Source organism: Cyprinodon tularosa, unplaced genomic scaffold (genome assembly GCF_016077235.1).
Source record: "Cyprinodon tularosa strain WSP-4 unplaced genomic scaffold, ASM1607723v1 ctg734, whole genome shotgun sequence".
NCBI classification, from domain to species: Eukaryota; Metazoa; Chordata; class Actinopteri; order Cyprinodontiformes; family Cyprinodontidae; genus Cyprinodon; species Cyprinodon tularosa.
Genome location: NW_024039490.1, coordinates 125499 through 148566, shown reverse-complemented (window position 1 = coordinate 148566; position 23068 = coordinate 125499). Strand labels below are relative to the sequence as shown.

Here is a 23068-nt window from a genome sequence, read left to right as displayed (position 1 = left end):
CTGGAACTCAGGAGGTGTCCATCAGGCATGATTAAAAAAAGACTATAAATAGGAAGCTGTAGCAATGTGGCAGAAGGATTATTTCTGTTTCTATGAAGGAACCTTTTGCAAAGTACATTGGTCTTAAAAAAGCACTGTTTTTACTGGTCCAGTCAGATTCCCAATTTGATTATGTTGGAGAATCTGTAGAAAGTCAAAGATGATGGTAGCTGTAAGGAAGCCTTTTAAACACAGACATCCTCCAAAAAAAATCGCAAAAAAAAAACCTATGAACTAGAAGGATCAGCGTTCACCTTAACTCACCTTAATTAAGTAAGTAAGTAAGGAAGGAAGGAAGCAAGGAAGGAAGGATCAGCATTCACCTTAACTTAATACATAATAAACATTTTTTTATTGTTTCTTTTAACTCCTTATTTTCTTTATGATATTGTCGTTTTGAAATCTCTAAAAATAATTTCAATACTCTGTATTAGAGTCCTGCAACGGGTCGGGTACCTGCGGGTCCCCGACGGGTCACCCGCTAAAATGCTCTTTTGTGGGTGAAAAATACATAAATAAAAATAAACGGGTCGGGCGGATATTTTTTTACTGCGGGCGGGTAGTTGGTGATTTTTTTTTAATGCGTGTGTGTTGTTATGGACATCAGAAATGTTATATTAATCAGGCACTGGGGTCACCCTTGTTGTAGCTTGAAGCCCTGCCGGCAGTGTGGGCTTCCCTCCAAAAAGGCCACAGTCAGTGCATACACGTCTGCTGCAGTGTTAATGGCGCTGTTCTGCAGCGCAACGTACTATAGCCTATTACTTGATGTGTTAACGGGTCGGGTTGCGGGTTAAATCTCCACGGGTCGGGTCGGGTTCGGATTTGAATTGAAGATATCCGCGGGTGACGGGTCGGGTTCGGTTTTCATCCTAACGGGTTCGGGCGGGTGCGGGTTGGTAAAACTCAACCCGTGCAGGACTCTACTCTGTATTATAAAAAATGAGAATGATGAAATGCTCTATAAATGATTTTAAAAAAGAGCTACAGAACAAAAATAATATTTCAATCTTAGCTGACTGGTGAGTTTTTTTTTAGATAATGCTGTTGACACCCCATGAGGCCCCTGAGGGCCCCTTTGGTAGGTGAACTTAGGTGACCCCTGCTTTGGAATACTGTCTTTTGTTTTGTTTTGTTTTTTTGCATATGTGGCCAGTGATCACTTGCCAATGGGAATTGTTCCAAGAAGGGATGGATTGGAACTCAATTTATACATTTAATTAATTGATTAAACTCTAGATGCTGTTGTTTATTTTTTCAGGATGAAACTTTCCTGCTGGTGTAAAGTGATGTGTGTTTTATAGAGTAGAGAAGAAAATTATATCTACACCACCTTTTTCTTGTAATTTTATAAGCCGCCTCAATGAGTTACCTTATAAACTGAACTCCTTACAACTGAAAATGTTTTAGATTGTAATACCTTTTCTGACTAACAGATCATTTTTTCTCGACCAATTAAATTTAACTTTGAGGATAGATTTTTACAGATGTTTGTGTATAGAGGGAAAGGACACGGATGCGACCCACCAAATTACAAAGTAAGGTCCTGAATAGAAAGGAGAAGCAAATGGGAAAATGAAGTCAATAACACAAGTGATTAACTTTGAATGAGAACAGAATCAAAAGACACATGATTGGATAAGGAAAATGAATCTGTACAGGCAGCATGAAGAGAGGGAGACAAGAAAATGGAAATTAAGTGGTGTGTTGAGGAAAACATAAAGAAGAATGACTGATGTATAATTGTGGATGGTTGAAGTAATTGAATGATTCAAAACAGGAATCTTTGTTTTTACTAGTTCTTTAAAGGCATTTGTGCATTTTAGTAGTGATGTTTGGATTTATCAGTTTAAAAAAATCCCTAACACACAGGCTGCAATTGGTGTATTTCATTATGAGATATTAGTAAGGATGAAAAAATTTTGAAATAACTTTTCAAAGATTGGCATAGTATACAGGTGCTGGTCATAAAATTAGAATATCATGAAAAAGTAGATTGATTTCAGTAATTCCATTTAAAAAGTGAAACTTGTATATTATATTCATACATTACATACAAACTCATATATTTCAGATGTTTATTTTGTTTAATTTTGATGATTACAAATGACAACAAATGAAAATCTCAAATTCATCATATCAGAAAATTAGAATATTACTGAAGACCAATAAAAACAAAGGATTTATAGAAATGTTGGCCAACTGAAAAGTATGAACATGAAAAGTATGAGCATGTACAGCACTCAGTATTTAGTTGGGCCTCCTTTGGCCTGTATTACTGCAGCAATGCGGCGTGGCATGGAGTCGATCAGTCTGTGGCACTGCTCAGGTGTTATGATAGCCCAGGTTGCTCTAATAGTGGCTTTTAGCTCTTCTGAATTGTTGGGTCTGGTGTATTGCATCTTCTTCTTCACAATACCCCATAGATTTTCTATGGGGTTAAGGTCAGGAGAGTTTGCTGGCCAATTAAGAACAGGGATACCATGGTCCTTCAACCAGGTACTGGTAGCTTTGGCACTGTGTGCAGGTGCCAAGTCCTGTTGGAAAATGAAATCTGCATCTCCAAAAAGTTGGTCAGCTGCAGGAAGCATGAAGTGCTCTAAAACTTCCTGGTATGTGGCTGCGTTGACCCTGGACCTCAGAAAACACAATGGACCAACACCAGCAGATGACATGGCACCCCAAACCATCACTGACTGTGGAAACTTTACACTGGACTTCAAGCAACGTGGATGAAGTGCCTCTCTTCTTTTCCTCCAGACTCTGGGACCTTGATTTCCAAAGGAAATGCAAAATTTACTTTCATCAGAGAACATGACTTTGGACCACTCACCAGCAGTCCAGTCCTGTTTCTCTTTAGACGCTTCTGACGCTGTCTGTGGTTCAAGAGTGGCTTGACACAAGGAATGCGACAGCAGAAACCCATGTCTTTCATACGTCTGTGTGTGGTGGTTCTTGAAGCACTCACTCCAGCTGCAGTCCACTCTTTGTGAATCTCCCCCACATTTTTGAAGGGGTTTTGTTTCACAATCCTCTCCAGGGTGCGGTTATCTCTCTTGCTTGTACACTTTTTTCGACCACATCTTTTCCTTCCCTTCGCCTCTCTATTAATGTGCTTGGACACTGAGCTCTGTGAACAGCCAGCCTCTTTAGCGATGACCTTTTGTGTCTTGCCCTCCTTGTGCAAGGTGTCGATGGTCGTCTTTTGGACAACTGTCAAGTCAGCAGTCTTCCCCATGATTGTGTAGCCTATAGAACTAGACTGAAAGACCATTTAAAGGCTTTTGCAGGTGGTTTGAGTTAATTAGCTGATTAGAGTGTGGCACCAGGGGCCATCAATTTTGAACCTTTTCACAATATTCTAATTTTCTGATATGATGAATTTGAGATTTTCATTTGTTGTCATTTGTAATCATCAAAATTAAACAAAATAAACATCTGAAATATATGAGTTTGTATGTAATGTATGAATATAATATACAAGTTTCACTTTTTAAATGGAATTACTGAAATCAATCTACTTTTTCATGATATTCTAATTTTATGACCAGCACCTGTATAAAGCTGCAGAAGGAAGTAATCAAGCAAGAGTATAAGAGAATGGCTCAGGTGGACAAAATATCCAAAGAATAAAAGAGGAAAAATCACGTATTATGTTAACACAATACCGCTTTTTATTTTTTTTCTTCAAATGCCTCTTGAAATCATTTCATAAGAGCTTGGAAAATAAAAGACATGCTCTTAACAGAAAATGGAGAACACTTGCCATGGATCTATTTGGCTTATTAAATCCTAATTTTCAATAGTTATTTCAGGCTGCATTTTGTCCAGAGTTAATTCAGCACAAACTGAACTGAATTGCAAAACCAAATTAATAACACAATTTTAAATTAAAGGTACATGGAGGATTCGCAAATGTTTGAAAAACCCATCCTCTCCACTTAAAAAAAAAGCGCATATACACTCACTCCACTTTATTAGGTACACCTGTCCAACTGCTCGTTAACACTTAATTTCTAAGCAGCCAATCACATGGCGGCAACTCAGTGCATTTAGGCGTGTAGACATGGTCAAGACAATCTCCTGCAGTTCAAATCGAGCATCAGTATGGGGAAGAAAGGTGATTTGAGTGACTTTGAACATGGCATGATTGTTGGTGCCAGAAGGGCTGGTCTGAGTATTTCAGAAACTGCTGATCTACTGGGATTTTCACGCACAACCATCTCTAGGGTTTACAGTGAATGGTCAGAAAAAGAAAAAACATCCAGTGAGCGGCAGTTCTGTGGGCGGAAATTCCTTGTTGATACCAGAGGTCAGAGGAGAATGGCCAGACTGGTTCGAGCTGATAGAAGGGCAACAGTGACTCAAATAACCACCCGTTACAACCAAGGTGGGCAGAAGAGCATCTCTGAACGCACAGTACGTCAAACTTTGAGGCAGATGGGCTACAGCAGCAGAAGACCACAGCGGGTGCCACTCCTTTCAGCTAAGAACAGGAAACTGAGGCTACAATTTGCACAAGCTCATCGAAATTGGACAATAGAAGATTGGAAAAACGTTGCCTGGTCTGATGAGTCTTGATTTCTGCTGCGACATTCGGATGGTAGGGTCAGAATTTGGCGTCTACAACATGAAAGCATGGATCCATCCTGCCTTGTATCAACGGTTCAGGCTGGTGGTGGTGGTGTCATGGTGTGGGGAATATTTTCTTGGCACTCTTTGGGCCCCTTGGTACCAATTGAGCATCGTTGCAACGCCACAGCCTACCTGAGTATCGTTGCTGACCATGTCCATCCCTTTATGACCACAATGTACCCAACTTCTAATGGGTACTTTCAGCAGGATAATGCGCCATGTCATAAAGCTGGAATCATCTCAGACTGGTTTCTTGAACATGACAATGAGTTCACTGTACTCAAATGGCCTCCACAGTCACCAGATCTCAATCCAATAGAGCATCTTTGGGATGCGGTGGAACGGGAGATTCGCATCATGGATGTGCAGCCGACAAATCTGCGGCAACTGTGTGATGCCATCATGTCAATATGGACCAAACTCCCTGAGGAATGCTTCCAGCACCTTGTTGAATCTATGCCACCAAGAATTGAGGCAGTTCTGAAGGCAAAAGGGGGTCCAACCCGTTACTAGCATGGGGTACCTAATAAAGTGGCCGGTGAGTGTACAACGTGTGCGAGAGCATGCACAAGCCCATTTCTCTCGTGCACGCTCTGTTTAAAGCTACAGTGTGTAATTTTCAGCGACATCTAACGTCCAGACTGCAGAGTGCAGCAACATGAACATCTCCCCCCCACCGCTTCTCCCCCCCCAACAGTACGGCGAGCGTTACGGGACAAAATGTCTTCAACGACGTCCGCATCACCTACCTTCTCAAGTGATGAGGTTTGTTTACATAGATAATTTTACAGATAGTATTTCATTAGTCTGTGTAGGGTATAGATTTCATGTAGACTTAAGATAATAAATATCGAGCGTAATGGGCGATCTCGCAATCGCTAGTTTGTTGGCTCTGCGCTGCCGTAGCACAAAGATGTCTGCCTCCATGGCTGCGAGACCCGCTCCTATGTAATTATAAATAACGAATTCTAAGGCAACGCAAATATTAAGGTTAAGAGGCTGAGCTCGTAGATGATGATAAATAACATAGTTATGTATAATATATTACATTTCTGACTGTATATCCCTGTAATTATTACACACTGTAGCTTTAAAAGTTGCTGTTTGCATTGATCATACAAGCTTACTTTCCAAAAGAAGATTTAAAATTTTTCAACTATGTCAGAGCACATATGAGGACAACTATGAGGACGAGCACATAAGACAGCCCTACGTAAACATATTATTAGAAAGATTGACAACTAGGAGGACTACTTATTTTGATGATTCTCCTGGAAAAAGAACATCCTCCACTACATTTTTAAAGTTTTCTGTTGATTTAATTAAAAAGGTGGCAGAAAAGGAGTTTTTGTCTTTTTTTGGTCCTTATTTCCCACATAATTTCTTTCACACACTGTGTCTTCACTGGTTACCCAACCCACTTTCTTCAGCTAAATACTGCCAGTATCCTAGGTTTACCTCATGCATGCTCGGTGTGTAGGATTGTTGCGAAATCAATGACACTATGTGTAATTAAACTAAAAGTAATTAGCAATTAACCCCCAACACAAGGTTTTATCTAATATAATGGAAAAGTAGGGATTCTGAAAGAGGTAGCTAATGGAGATCTTGATTAAACAAACTAAGAAAGTAACATTTCAAAGCACAAAAATGTACCTTAATATGAATACAGTTCAGACTATTGTCCGTTGTTTAGGAATAAAGGTATTTTACCACACTTTAGAGGCCTTCATTGATTACCTAGTTTCTCTAGAGTCTGTGTTGATGGAGAAAATGTTTTTATTTCTCATCCCCTTGGGTGCAATATGGATTTCCTCGCCTGTAAATCCACTCCACTCTGACAGTTGAAGTTTCTTTTACTTTTATTGGTATTGTTTTTTTTCCTCCACATTATAGCAGATGCAGGATTTAATTAAAGCTTGCTCTTTAGTCTTTTTATTTCTCCTGCATCTTTGATATCCTCAATATATATATATTTTCTTATCACATTACAATAGCCTCACACTCTGGATAAAAAAAGAAAATCATTAATTTACGTATTTACATGTACTGTGAGAACAAGAAAACAAGAGATAACTTTTTGTTTGTCGATATACAAGTGAGGAAATAGTGACAAGAAAATATCCATTCACTAAACATCCTATAATTGAGAGTAGTAATTAAAAGGGTTAAAACAATTACAATAAGTCTGCAGTCTCTACCCATGGCACACAGTTGAGTATAGGAGGAGTAACAAAAAAAATCTAGAGATAACTGTTGGGGAACTAAAAGAAATATAGGTTTAGCGTCACTAGGCTTACACAAAAAATATGAAATACTTATGCATTGAAGTTACACAGCTCGTGCAACTACTGAGTATTTAAGACAATTTCAAGGACTTGCTCAAAAATATGGATGTATTGTTAAAGTGCGTGGCATCACAAACTTTTTGGAAAGCCAAGATAGTTTACATTAAAACCTGATGGCCCTAACATTTGATTGGACTTACTTCAAGTGTTCAGTTTGGGCTGTGATACAGAGTTCACTGCAAAAACGATCTAGAAATAAGTAAACATTTCTTAAGTTAAGTGTATTCACCCTTAATTTGAGTAGGTAAATGAGATAGTATGCCAATGGAATGAGTAATTTTACCCTTAAGATAAGATATTTAGATGATATGCACTTGAAATAAGGCAATGCAATTGTGTTTTCATTATTTTAAGTGTAAATTGTCTAGTTCCATTGGCAAAATGTCTCTTTTACCTCCTCAATTCAAGAACAAATACACTTATTTTAAGAAAAAATGACTTATCTAGATTTAGATTTTTTGCAGTGTGTTCACTGAAGCAGAGGACTTTTCATAATTTACAGGAAACTTATTTGCAACTCCAACAAAAGCCCTCCCACTGTATCACACTAGAAAAACGATCTAGAAATAAGTTTAAAAAATGTTTTAAATTAAGTGTATTTACCTTTAATTTGATTTGGTAAATGAGATAGTTTGCCAATGGAATGAGTATTTTTACTCTTAAAATAAGATATTTAGATAACATACACTTAAAATAAGACAGTGCAATTGCGTTTTTCTTATTTTAAGTGTAAATTGTCTTACTGGTTGGAGTTTGTGTTTTCTCCCTGTGCATGTACGAGATCACTCTGGGTACTCTTTCTTCCACCCCAAATCCAACAACATGACAATAGGTTAGTTGGTGACACTAAATAGGCTTTCTGTGTGCTTATGTTAATCCTGAAATGGTCTGGTGACCTGTCCAGGGTGTACCCCACCTTTAGTCAAGAGACTGTTGGACAGAGACTCCAGCTCTCCATAAAACTAACGGAAGTGGAAGATGGATTGACTTTACAACTTTGCAAACTGGTTGGTGGCTGCATAGAGTGCTTCAAGGCTAGCTAAAAGACATTTTCAGACAAATGGGTTAAAATCACTCACTTAGATGACTCCAGATTGACAGAGTTTATTCAGCTATTGCATTCCTCAAATGTTTATTTACACATGATATAAGATTATAGTTGCTGCAAAAGTTCCTGGTTTGGCTTTCCAATTTGCTATTAAAGAGATTAAAACTGCTGTAACCTTGTTTTTTAGTGTCATCATAGTTGTCTGACAGGTATTGCCCATTCATTGTAATAGTTTCACTCATGAATTTCAGGATAGACTAGCTTGTAATCAGAGTATTAACACATTGACATACCCACTGGTTCCTAAATGTTTTTCTTATTAATTTCCCCCACAATAATGAAAGGTTATAAAAAAAAAAAAGGTTTAAAAGGTTAAAAAGTACAAGTAGGATCCTGGAAAAAAAAGATTTAGAAATGCTATAACTTGCCTTGCTGAAATTGGCTAAATCAAAGACTCAAGAAAAAGGCATCCTTCAAAACACCTGAGTCTGCTTCATTGGAACCAATGAGGGAAGCAGTAAAGTCAAAGTCTCCCTGTCTCAAAGCAACTTCCTCTAGCGTTTTTCCAGCTGCCCTTGGGCTTTTTCCAAGATAAGAAATAAGGTTCTCCTTTGGATTAGTCCAGGGGGTCTGTGCTTCTCTTAGGATGAATTTTAAGAAGTACTGTTTCTGACCCAGCAACTTTGTTTTTTGTTTTTTTTTTCCTTATAATGCCGAGAATGCTCACCCAGTTTCACAGAACTATTGATCCCAATGCCCCAGGTCAGAACATTTATTAAACAGGTTTGCATTTGCAAAAATGCTTTTCCACTCAATACAGAAAAGTGTACCTGAGGAAGAAAAAGAAAGATACATGTTTAAACATGGAGTTGTTTTGCAAATGTATGACAGAAATCAAAAACCTACAAAGGCATAGTTTGCAGCAGTTGGCTTTCCATCTAAATTTAAATGCTGGAGATGAAGATCATTAATCAGGGACCTTCTGATCTTCAGGCACATGTTGAACATATATCCCATGGAACATAGTTGGTCTACAAAACACCTCAAAAATCTTATGTAATCTAGACTTAAATCGATCTAACCTGGGGATGAGGGGTTGTGGAAGGTAATTTAAAGAAGATACAGGAGCCAGTGGAATATGTAGTTTCAAAATTGCTTCCGGTTGACTAGTCCAAATTATAAATTGTCATTTTTTTTAAAGTGATTGTGAGAGACGCTGTTGTACAGAACACAATAATTAGCGACATCTATGAAGAACACAGACACTTTCCAAGACAAAAAAAATCCTCTATACAGCCATCCAGTGCAAAAAAAAATGTAAAAGTTGAAAAAGCATTGTGTCAGTACATCCAAGAATACTTATTATTTCTAGATTTTTTTCCCCCTCCATAGTGTGTAATAATGTTAGAACCATAAAATCAACATAATTTTCCGACTTCTATGCATAATTTTCTGCATAGGCAGTTTAAAACGCCACAATAACCCACTGTAAATAATTTGCCGAACAAGTGCAATAAATTAATACATTTGTATTCCCTCTGTTTACATCTAACATTGGTGTAACCTTATGCAGCTAGAATGACTCAGTTCCTCTTTGCTTAACCTCACAATAATAAATGATAAAATTGAGACGCCAAAGCCTTCGGTTTAATCTGTTGATTTTTTACCTTAAATGAGAAATAGGGAATATATTTACTGTAGAAGGAACCAAAATCCTTCTCATTTGTCTTCTGGACTGGAAGTAATATACCCCATGAGCAATCGATCCTCTCCATCAACAATGTCTTAGTCGAGCTTTGCTCCTTTCAAATCCAGAGGTACATTGCTGAACTACTTTTCTCACCACATCATATGTGAATTCCCAGGGTTGCCATAAGAGAGTGCAGCTTTTTGTTTTTTTATGTTGGCAAAGTAGCATGCAAACATGAAGATTGGCTAGAGAGGTGAACTATAAATAGTCTTAACAATACCTGAGAAGATATAGCATCTTTAAAAAATATTGGCAGACAAACTCACTGAGGCCGAATAATCTTAACTCATCCTTTTGAACTTAGCAGCGCAAGAGAGAAAGACAAAATAAAAACTATGACTTACATATATTGTTTGTCCTAACAATGTCAGAAACTACCTCTGTATGTGCAAATGGTTGATCTGTACCTCTGCTGTCTTTGTAGATAAATACAGACACTTAGACAATGAACCCCAAAATAGAGCTCTGTTAAATGACATTGATCAGTTTAGATTCTAGCAGATTCTACAGTGGCGTTTGATGGAGGAGTTTGCCCTCCCACTGAAGGGTTGTCAGTTCAAGCCTCTGGCTTTCAACGTCGTATCTTTGTGTAAGACACTTAACATATGTTCACTACTGATGGTGATCAGAGGGCCCTGTGGCGCCACTGTACGGCAGCCTTGCTTCTGTCAGTGAGCCCCAGGGCAGCTGTGGCTACAATGTAGCTTGCCACCATCAGTGTGTGAGTGTGTGTGTGAATGGCTGAATGTAGTATAGAGCGCTTTGGTCAATTCTCCTGACTATATAAATACATTTACCATTCATTATGATTTTTAGTGATGGACCAAAATTAAAATTCTTGGCTGAAACCAAAAATGAATAATTAGGAATCCAAGGCCAAAAGAAATTATTATGTTAAATATCAAAATCATCGCATTTCTGGATATGATATGTACAATCTCTACTAAGAAATTCATTATTTTTTAAACTCAAGGCATTTCAAAAAGTTATAAACTATTCAATAACAAAGGAACCAAAAATATTTAATTACCAATTATATTATTTTGTCATGCCCTTTACCTTTATCACTGGGAAAATTTCTTGCATTTTCAAACACATCCACCACATAAAGAGTGGGGATGTTTGGTCTCAGTTTTTCATGTCACATTCTCCTCATATTCATAATGTTGACCGAGACGTTTGACTTTCAATTGCATTTTGTGCCACTAACTTCAGTGCGCTGACTTGATGTACAGCTTTTAAACTTACAACCCCTTATTTAAAGCCGTCTGCCGCACACTCAACTCTGATAAACTTTGCTGCTCTATCTGGGCACTTCAGTGCTTTTCTTCAAGTGCTCCACAGGGTTTCTGGATGCTGGCTATGCTGTTCGCTTAAGATGTTCTTCTCCCGTGCTGAATGTGCAGTTTGTCGCATCATCACAAGTTTCTTCTGTATTGTTTCGTTCTTAAATGTAATTTTTAATGGATCCCTAATGCTTTTATCTGCCAACGGTTCATTACAAATATTTCTTCTGTTTAAACATTCTTAAGAATATGAGATCCTACAAAACACTGTATAAAAAAGATAATCAGCTCTAAGCATTTAAGCTAAAGGCTCTTGATTTTACAAGTAGATTTTTATGTATATTGTTATTTTGATTAATGCCATTTAAATAAACATGTAAACTTTTAATACATATTAAGCATTTCTACCCCTTTTTTACAGTACATCTTATCTTTCATAAAACATTCTTTTTTCAAAAATATGGAAAAACCTGCCTTACAATAATGTTACGTAAAAAAAAAATTTTTTTTAATGATCCAGAACAGGTTATTTTAATAGAATACTTCACATTTTGGCCCATAAATGGTTTCAGAGAATATACACAGCCATGTGTAATGAGGAAGTAAGTGAGTTCCTTCAGGCATGCCTTCAGATACCCAATCAAAATCTGGCAGTCCTGCATAAACCTATACTTCGACACCTAACTGACCACTGCAGGAAGAGTGGTTAATGAGAAAAAAGTGGGATGTGGTTGGAAATAATGAGGAGGAAGATTCAGGACTGAGTGGGGAAATAAATGGACTTTGGAAGAGCAGTGGAAGAAATCTAGGGGTCTAAGATGAATTTTTATGAGGAAGAAATAGAAATACAGTATAGGTTTAGGGAGCAGCGTGCATTGTGGCCTCAGCACAGCAGAAGTTAGGGATATGTGGTGAATTAGACCTACCAGAGTTTAATTGAAAAAGAAAACAGATTCTTAAACGCTGAATAAATCAATTATTAACTTTTACAACTATAAAGTTATTTGTTCTCAACCCAGTAAAACAGGATGTCCATTAGTTATATAAAAAAGCCTGTATAACTGTATTCACATCACATAATGTGCTCTATAGACATACATACTCATTGTGCAGCACTCGCTTAATTATTGTTACACCTTTTAACAATTTTTTTACCCTAAGCTTATAGCTAGCTACACTACAGAGCTGGAGATTTATTGCAACCTCCATCATGATATGTATGTGGTTGGAAAATAAATTTGGATCTAGGTCCAGTCTTATTTGAAGTAAAAAAGGTGATTTACATTTTTTTAGCCTCTGATTTTGAACATTGGAAGGTTTAGGTAAACAAATGTATCTGTTTAGCTAAATATTTAGATATTCAGCTATTTTCTGAGCTATAAGGACTGACATACAAATACTTCATGATAAGGGGGTGTATGTAAAGTAGAAAGTGAATGTTAGCATTGCCAATAAGTGTTCTTTTTACATGAATAAGATGTAAATGTAACACAGAGCACATATAAAATATAAAGGAAAATGTGTAATGATTCTTTATATAAAAAAGAGCTTCAGTAGGTTAAAAAAGACAGCAGAAGATGCAGAGTTCTTAAATACTGTAAGACCTTGAACAGAAATTCATCTGAGATGTTACTGCTTTATTTCTGGGTATACTTAGTCATTCAAATGAATGCTTTGCTGTCTGTCAGGTGTGGCTGGCACACAGGGTTTGGGTGAGAGGGCTTAACAAAAGAGATATTGGGCAGGCGGGGTGAGACGTCTGATGGGAGATGATGAGCTCTGGTTAGAGAATCAATGAAGGGGAACTAGTTTGACCTCTCACCTTGGCATATCACTGCAGCAGGCAGCCTCAAAGTCCCCGACTGTTGAAGCATAAAATCATTAAGTGGCTCTCTCTCTTCTGAAACTGTTGTGTATGTGTGTATATATGTGATTTTGTCTGAGAACCTTACTTTATGTAAGCCTCCCTTGACAATATAGTGTTTTTCCAACAAACCCACATGTATGAGGCTGTCAGAGTACATTTGTCTTTAAAACAGACATAAAAGCACACCCAATTGGACTTAGCGTGAAAATTAGGTGAGTACAAAATTGGATTTAGTACTTTTTTTATGTATTGGCATATATATGAACCATTTATAAAGAAAAAATGCTGGAAGTTGAACTTAGCTCCTAGTACAAATATACATACCTTTTCCATGTTATTAGAATTCTAATGCAATTTCAATTTGAACATGGGTAAGTTTTCTTTGGTCCTGGCCCTGTGCTGGCTAGGTGCTAACTTTAGCCTCCTGAAACATTAAGGGGTTTATACAAAAATATAAAGCTAAGAGATTTACCTACTACAGGTGGTCTGCCTATAATTGGGCTGGGCAATTAACTGCTTTTAAGTATAGTCACAATTTGACTAAATGTAATTTTCAAATCTCAGAGGTACTCAGATTTGGTCACATTGCATTTGGCAAGAAAAAGATGCCAACTTTCTTACTGCAGATTTTAACTGGCCGTAATATGCTTAAAGTAGGTTTGCTGACACACAGAGGGGGAAGAGATTTGCTTCTGCAAAAGAGACCCATGTATGCAAGTAGAAGTAAACAATTTTCCCATTCAGCAGTAACTGTACAGTCTTATGACAATGGACTCTGGGCAAGTGGGCTTTCAAGGCCATGGAAACAATCAAACCCTTGAGTAGAACATCTACATGCTTGTGTGAAATGCAAAGGAAAATAAAAGTAAAATTGCCATCTCGATATTGGTTAAAATGAATCATAATAATGACTTTGACATAATAGTATGACTTGTGAAAAATTACCTCCAATATCTAGCAAATTTCACAACATACATGCAGTCTTGGTTTTGTTGAAGCAGTCTTCCATCTATCCATCATACCACTAAGGACAGTGTAGGATTATCCCAGAACCGCCATAACTGCCATTAAATGATTCCCATGTTGTTATAGGCATTCAACATTTTGAGCAAATCTGACTTGAGCAATGAGCAGATTACAGGATTAAGTCTTCAGAAAGGTGGTCAGATTAGGTACATTTTCAGGAAGAGAAAAAGAAACTTCACTTTACAGACAGAATGGAAATCTAAAGCTGGCTAGGAACTGGCTAGGAACTAGGAACTGGGAAAGATCAAGCAGAGGAGAGGTTTTGATATGAGCTGAAATAGATTGTCCTTTTGACATATTCACCATATGATATCTACCCTTTTTTTTCAGAGAATTGCCTCATACCTCAACACAGGTTTAGTGCACACAAGTCAAAAAAGCATGCAGTCCCTATTGATTTATTTAGCAGGAATAATATTCTTGTGAAATCTTCTCATCAAGGCTCACATTTCCACGTGTTGATGTGCATCACAAAAAACTCCTGACTGATTCTGGACAAAAAAGGATAATTCCTTTAGTACACAAAGAGCCTAATCTTCAGAAGGTTTGCTAAACTTAAAACTCTGCAAACATTTTAATATTTCAGCAGAGAGCTTCTGCACACGTTTATTTTGGAGAGTGTCAATATCAATATGCAGATTAGAAAAAGTGGAGTAGCAGGAGGGAGGAGCAAGCGGGTCCTGGCCACAGCAAATGACTGGGAGATGCGGGCAGAGCTAAAGAAGCAGCTCAAATTCCCTGAGGAGATAGCCCACACTAGCCTGAGACCAGACATTGTTCTGTGGTCTAAAGGTACCAAGCGGGTGGTGACTATCCCCTGGGAGGAGAGGATGGAGGAGGCCTATGAGCGTAAGCTCAATAAATACCAAGCCCTCATCCTAAAGAGCCAGCAAAATGGATGGAAGAACTGGAATCTCCCAGTGGAGCTGGGCTGCAGAGGCTTTGCTGGACGGTCGCTTTGGAGAGCCCTTGGACTGCTGGGAATTAAAGTGCTGGCCAGGAAGCGGCTTGTAGCCAACGCCACCAAGCGGGCGGAGGAGGCATCTCGCTGGATTTGGATGCAGCGCGAGGTGTGCTGGCAGAACCGAAGCACTGAGTGAACGAAGAACTGAATACAGAGTTGGGTGGCATTCAGTGGGGGTGGGTCCAGGACGCGTGATCTCCGAGCCCCTCCGAGTTGTCATGGGCTTAAATCAACGAAACACCAGTGAAGGGGGTACCCATTTGACAACCTGCTGAACCTAACCAAATCCTATTCCAGTCACAGAGACCTAGTGGTGCCTTGAGGGAAGGAGAGAGAGAGAGAGAGCGATGCCACTGGCCCAAAAATGGTGCAGGGGCAAGTACCTCTAAAGGTGAGCCAGTTGCGGTATCCCTTATCGTATTTTGCATATTATAAACAAACGCAACATATGTGGGCCGAGAACATTTAAATATTTGAATTTATCAAGTGATTTTACAAATCTGAAAACACAACTAAAACCATTATTTTTTTTGCATCTTTTTCAGCAATTAAGCATTTAAGTGAGGTTAAAACTCATAGCCAAAATCTCTGTGGTCATTGTTGGCACAAAGGAGGCATTGGTATAATCACTGACAAAGGAGAGAGATCTGGGTATGTAACCATGTTTGGAAGATAAAAAATAACAATATATTTCCAATATTGTTATTTTTTGATCTTCCAAACATGGCTACATTTTTATGACTAAACAAAATGGAATATTAAAAGAAACCAAAGAAGATCCATCACAGCTGTAAAGGGAGGGCACCTGAAGAAGTGCATCTCTTGTGGTATGAGGGATTTTTTTTCTCCCATTAGGCTTTTAGCAGGCTCCACGCAATGTACAGTTATTTTTTATTAAACTTTCATGGGCCTACCTTGTTTTGAAATGTATTGGGCTAAGCAGCTATTTAGAGAAGTTGATGGAGATAGATGATAGATTCAGCTGTTTAGAATCTAATCTGAGTGTGGCTTTTTCTGTGTCGGCGGGGTATCAGTCAACTTTCCGAGGTTCTATGATGTTGTATATATATATATTTAACTAAATGGCATTTAACATCATCTTTCTTTGATGGCCACTCTCAATTTGTCAGTTTGAAGACTGGCATAACTTTGATGCAGATCATGCAATCTGTTCTTTCTAAAAGGGGGGAACTAATCTGGTTTGTGCTTCTTATCTTTTGTGCCTACAGTCTTTAATTTTGCTGAACATGCCGAAAATATTTCTGCACACTCAATTTAGTTTTCCTGATTTATAATCTTTTAATATTAGACTCTGACAGTTAAAACTACGGTGTGTTCAATTTCTCTTTAGGATCAATGCAATATTTTTGAATTCAGTTGAATTGAATGTCTATTTCAATTACTTAAATTAATTAACACAAAGGTATTTCATCAGATACAACACATCCTTATTTAATGGTCCGCTCTTGTCCCCAGACCCTAATTATTTTTGATAGCCTTTTGGGTAAGTTTAGATAAGAAAGAATGACTGAGGACTTCAAAGACTGAGCAATGTAGAGAGATGGTGTAAGGGGAATTTGCAAAGGTGCCCTCTGCATGCTCTGTGTCTCGACATTCCATCTTAACTGTGATCAAAAAACATTGGCTTCTAGATTCCATTTAGAACTTACTTTTAACTAAGTATTAAATTTTTTTATATAACCAATTATTGATAAAAGCAATCACTGGTATCATATGTTAATGTACCCTGATAGGACTTAAATACACTCATGTAAAAAAAAAAAGTTAAATCCTATCCTAAAAAAATACACTTATGTTACACATTAAAGAAAAGTACAATTAAAAGTGCTGTTTATCTCAGAAAAAAAACTTAAGACAAGCTACCTTTAATAGATATTGTTACAGTTTTAGATTGGAATATCTTTATTAGACTTGGACTTTCAGGACACTTTTATTGTCATTTTGTATACACAGAGTGTATACTAAACAAAATTTTGTTTTGCACAGTACAGTTTTGAACATTTTCATTTCATAAAGTGTAGCGATAAAAAAAAACATGGCGCAGAAATGCATTGATATGGAAGTTCAGAGCATTTCAAGGCAAATATATATAGTACGTTGAATGCTTCTTGTATTTTTCTTAGAAGGTTCCAATTGATACAGTATGAGATTACTTCAGCTGTTCTAGTGTTCAAATAATTAAATTTAGTCTCTTCTGTCCAAGTACTATCCATCCAAAATCCTGTATTTGTATTTTCTCTCTGAAAAAACTTTTGTCCTGTCTTTTTCTTTCTCAAAATGTAAAGGTTTTCTCGATGGACACTTTAGGCTTGTTCAGTTTCTTTTTGGTTCTACATTGATGCATAATCTTATCAAGAGTAACAAGAGCCTGCAGCAGATGTGCTGAAGACATTTTATGCTTGCTTTTGTTGACTTCTTATAATTTCTTTCAGTTTGCTTAAAGAAATAAATTTATTTTTGTGTCAAAGGTAGGTATGTTGGTAGTTCTTTTAAATCACCCGCGCTTCAAACCTAGACAGATTTCTGTACGAGAGAATGGGTGATTTTTTTACTTCTTTAGAGAGCTCTCTAAATTCTTTATTAGCTTCATAGGTTTGCCCAATCTTTGTATTGAAGGTTGCAGACAGCTTATTTTATTGCTCAATATGGTGTTCATTTTCACCAAAGAAGTTAGGGGCACTCTGAAATAAATGTCTCTTTCAAAGTGATGAGTAGTGTTTCTCAGTTTTTATCTGGGCTGTCCTCTTAATTAAAATGTTTTGACTTTGTTTTGAAATGCTATTAAATAACAATTTCTTCAAATGTGTTAGTAAAAGGGGGACATCTGTGAGTCGTAATTTTTTTTTCTTACTGCATGCAAAAATCCTAAATATTTCAAACAAAATTTTGCTCAAAACCTGCTTCATTAGAATTAACATTTGTCTCGACATGCTGTCAGTATCTGTGCACAAAATATGTGCTTTGTCTTGATCAAAGGCAATGCAAATACCTCCTGCAACCTCTGTGTCAAGTACGTGCTTGATATTCTTTACGGGTTAACATGTGAATAACGTAATGAAAAAAATCTGGACCGCAGCCGCAACAAAGGGAATACATGTGTTTGATCTTTTAGTGCTCTGGGGGTTAAACAAACACACTCACTTGCATTCATATCATGTGTTTTAATCACAAAAAGGACTCACCATTGACTATCATCCACCCATTTCAATGGACTTGGAACCTAAATCTAACCAGGAAACACTAAGGTACAAAAATTTGATGAAGTATAGAGTTAATAATCAGGTGGTGATTAAGTAATGAATAGTTCCTTGGTAAGTACTTGTATAATGCTTAGCTTTACTGTAGGACACACAAAAACTTCAGATAGTGGTCAGGTCTTTCCTGGGTAATGATTAGTTCCTTAGTAACTCATTGATATGATACTTGAATAAATGAAGTCCATCAAATAATAACTAGGAAATAATTTACTCAGTAAAGGAGTTTTTCTTAAGTTGACTTCAAAGATTTATGGTTTATGCAGAGAAGTTCTACTCTAATTTTGTGGTAACGAACAGAGGTGTCAAGTACTGTACTTAACACTTTTTAGGTATCTATACTTTACTCCATTACTTATTTTTCTTTCTACTTTTGACTTCTACTCAATACATTTTCATACAAGTATCTGTACTTTCTATTCCTTACCTTTCTAAAAGAAACGTTACTCGTTACTCTTGGCTTCGGCTTAATGTTTATAAATATTTATTTCATGTCATGTGTGCCATCCAATGCAGATCATTGGTGCCATACACATTTAGTGAAAACTAGTGCAATTGGATGAATAATATAACGCAAACACTGATTGGTTAGCTAAAGGAAATCGTCAGAAGCAAGAAGGTGTTCTTCAAACTGTAAATATTAATACACTATATTGCCAAAAGTATTTGCTCACCTGCCTTGACTCACATATGAGCTTAAGTGACATCCCGTTCCTAATCCATAGGGTTCAATATGACGTCGGTCCACCCTTTGCAGCTAGAACAGCTTCAACTCTTCTGGGAAGGCTGTCCACAAGGTTTAGGAGTGTGTTTATGGGAATTTTTGACCATTCTTCCAGAAGCGCATTTGTGAGGTCGCACACTGATGTTGGACGAGAAGGCCTGGCTCTCAGTCTCCGCTCTAATTCATCCCAAAGGTGTTCTATCGGGTTGAGGTCAGGACTCTGTGCAGGCCAGTCAAGTTCATCCACACCAGACTCTGTCATCCATGTCTTTATGGACCTTGCTTTGTGCACTGGTGCACAGTCATGTTGGAAGAGGAAGGGGCCAGCTCCAAACTGTTCCCACAAAGTTGGGAGCATGGAATTGTCCAAAATGTCTTGGTATGCTGAAGCATTCAGAGTTCCTTTCACTGGAACTAAGGGGCCAAGCCCAGCTCCTGAAAAACAACCTCACACCATAATCCCCCCTCCACCAAACTTTACACTTGGCACAATGCAGTCAGACAAGTACCGTTCTCCTGGCAACCGCCAAACCCAGACCCGTCCATCAGATTGCCAGATGGAGAAGCGCGATTCGTCACTCCAGAGAACGCATCTCCACTGCTCTAGAGTCCAGTGGCGGCGTGCTTTACACCACCGCATCCGACGCTTTGCATTGCACTTGGTGATGTATGGCTTGGATGCAGCTGCTCGACCATGGAAACCCATTCCATGAAGCTCTCTGCGCACTGTTCTTGAGCTAATCTGAAGGCCACATGAAGTTTGGAGGTCTGTAGTGATTGACTCTGCAGAAAGTTGGCGACCTCTTCGCACTATGCGCGTCAGCATCCGCTGACCCCGCTCCGTCAGTTTACGTGGCCTACCACTTCGTGGCTGAGTTGCTGTCGTTCCCAAACACTTCCATTTTCTTATAATACAGCTGACAGTTGACTGTGGAATATTTAGGAGCGAGGAAATTTCACGACTGGATTTGTTGCACAGGTGGCATCCTATCACAGTTCCACGCTGGAATTCACTGAGCTCCTGAGAGCGACCCATTCTTTCACAAATGTTTGTAAAAACAGTCTGCATGCCTAGGTGCTTGAATTTATACACCTGTGGCCATGGAAGTGATTGGAACACCTGATTCCAATAATTTGGATGGGTGAGCAAATACTTTTGGCAATATAGTGTATCTATGCCATGCTACAATGTCGGATTCAGAAAAAGATGTTGAAATGTCTGAAAGGTTGGACACAGGCGAGAGCGTATCGGGAGATAGATACGGAGACCAACAAGACCTCCCTCATCCTTGGCCCTATCTCAGAGAATATTTCGAAATAGTCAAAAAATTGAGCTTTCAATTCATATAGTGGCATCTGGCTGTTTTTTTTTAAAGGTTAGCTTATACTTTTATACTCGAAGTAGTTTTTGCAACACATACTTTTTCACTTTTACTTTAGTAAAGACGTCAAGTTGATACTTTAACTTTAACCAGTGTATTTAAACTGCAGTATCCATACTTCTACTTAAGTAACAAATGTGTGTACCTTTGACAGTACTGGTAATTAACCAGTAATCCCCCTAATAAGAACAAGTTACCTATCCTTTAGTTCCCTTTTAGTTCCTCTTTCGTCCACTTGGCAACTACCCCTTAGATCCTCATTATTTACTCAGTTTCTTTTGTAAATACATGTTACTTCATGATTAGTTACTTTGTGGTTGCCAGCTAACTAAGCAGTAGTCCAATAATAAGGATCAGCTGAGTGTGCTCCAGTAAAAAAAAAAAGAAATACCCCTTAGTTTCTTGTTAGTTCTCAAGGTATTCTCTAGTAGTTAATCAAATTTTGCGAACCCTATTCTAAAGTGTTCCCCCTAACCATTACCAGTGTTTAACCTGAACTAATTTTACTCCCCAAACACCAGACGTCATTTAGACGTTGGTTTTTAGGCTAAATCTGGTCGAGCCATCATATTGATTTATTCTAGTAATACTTTTTTGTTTCGTCAGTCTTATTTTGTCCCGCTTTAGTCAAATAAAAGACAGTGTACAGATGTTAAAAGATAGTTTTCAATGTATTTTCAATGAGCTGAAAATTACAGCTTTTCACCTTTCACTTTTCTACAAAATGTAGACGTTGTTTTGACGTAAATCATGTTGTCTTTTCAAAGTCTTTGTGCCCAATTTTTGCTGGGTGGGTACACCTTCATCCTAACCCTAATCTTAAAACACCACTTTTTTATGGGGACCATGTTTTCTTTTCCATCAAAAGCAGAAGGTCCTCACAGTGTAATACATTTAGGAAAAAGATGCCTTAGACTATAGCAAACTCAACAAAGTATTAAGTGCATATTATTTCCCAACCTTCAGCAACTCACTCAAACAAAAAGAGACAACTGCACACAGCTCACATGAGAGAGGGTACTACATTTATGCTGTCAGTAAAGCTCTATGAGCTCTATGAGTATGCAGGTTCTCAAAAAAAAAAAAAAATCAGTACATCCATTTGTTTTTTCACAAAAAAGTAACTTGCTTTTTGTTGTCAAACTGATTTCTACAGATGCATCAAGATGATGACAGGAATTACCAGACCCGCTGAGTCTCATCAGGAGAGAACCATTTCTTCAGAAACATCTAAATCAGAGGTACGATGCATTTTTTGTGTATTACAAGTAAAAGTCCCTTATATTTCATTTTACTTTACAAATAAAACTCTGGGAAATAGTACCAGGTGTTTGAATTTATTCCCCTTTGCTTTGCCTCATTAAGTTAAATTAGTAGAGAGCAATTTGCCTTACAAATCACACAGATCTTCTTGATTATTTATTTATTTGATATTTTAGAAGATCATTGTAACTGGAGAAGTGTATGTTTTATTTACAATCACCATCCATGCAGCCCTTGTCTAATATCCCTTAAATTACAACATCCCATTTTTAAAACACTTTGCTTTCAAAGATGAGGTGACAAATTTTATTCAGACCCGTTTTTTTGTAACATCCCAGATTGAAATCCACAGCAACTGAATGTTATTCACTTGTGTGTAATGCTTCCCAGTATATTATAAATTCAGCTGTTATTTCATTATCTTAAATACTAGTTGAGGAACATTAGTGAAATTGCATTATTAGGATCAAGAATACCAGCAGCCAAGTGAAAGATAAAGTCCTTAAGCCGTTAAAAGCATTTTTAGGTTTTTACACAACAACCCTGGGTTTGAATGGCTTTTTAGCCAACCAGATCAAGTAAGCTAGAGTTTAAGGCTTTGAAGCTGTAGCATTAAAACAGCGTAGCAGGCAGGGGTATTCAGCTTCAGTCTTCAGGGGCTGGTGTTATGCATGCCTTAGTTCTGTCCATGCCTGAGCACACCTGAATTCCAATTATGGCTATTTGAAAAGTGTTTGCTAAAATACAGTCGCCTGAATAAGGTTTATTAACAGCAGAAAAACACCTAAAAGTTGCAGGATATTGACTGCAGAATACTATTTTAAATAACCCTGCCCTGAATACATTTATAATCTGTGCGGTTTAGACATTTAGTATCAGCAAAATGAACTCTACAACTGGATATCATCTGCATGATAGCACATTTTAGTAGCAGTATTATGCTGTGTATGCATTTCTTTAGTAAGAAAAGAAAACTAGAAAGCTGCTCAGCTAATAAAAAGATGGACTGGCAGTTCTAGAATGAAACCTGTCAGGCTGTAAAACAATTTGAGCATCTTGTATTATTTACATACGTAACATACAGGTATCTTACGTACAGAAGTATAGTTTAAATAATTTATTACTAGGATTTATTTATTATAATGGCCCTGTCAGGTGGTCCAAATTTAAAGATAATTGTGACTAATTGACTAACTGATTTGGCAAGAAACATCAATCTCCCTGATGCATAATTCTAGTAGACACATTTCCAAAAAGACTTACAGCTGTTTCTGAAGAGAAATAAGAATACAGTACTTTTCAGATATTAACTGTGATATTTTTTTAAAGGAGAAAAGTTATAATTTAATTTAAAATACATTTTCTTCCTTTTAAAATTTTGCACCATTTTGTCTAATTTGATCACATATAAAGTACAATAGTATGCACTGAACCTTATAGTTCAATGCAATTATATTTAGG

At 37.5% G+C, this 23068-nt stretch overlaps 1 long non-coding RNA gene across 1 annotated transcript in view; it reads left to right on the top strand.

Moving 5' to 3' along the window:
- Positions 1-23068, top strand: part of LOC119772947 — a 161191-nt gene that overhangs the window by 55837 nt on the left and 82286 nt on the right. Inside the window, exon 2 of the long non-coding RNA XR_005279319.1 lies at positions 21501-21585. This is a non-coding gene — a long non-coding RNA (uncharacterized LOC119772947). The remainder of the gene's footprint in view (positions 1-21500; positions 21586-23068) is intronic.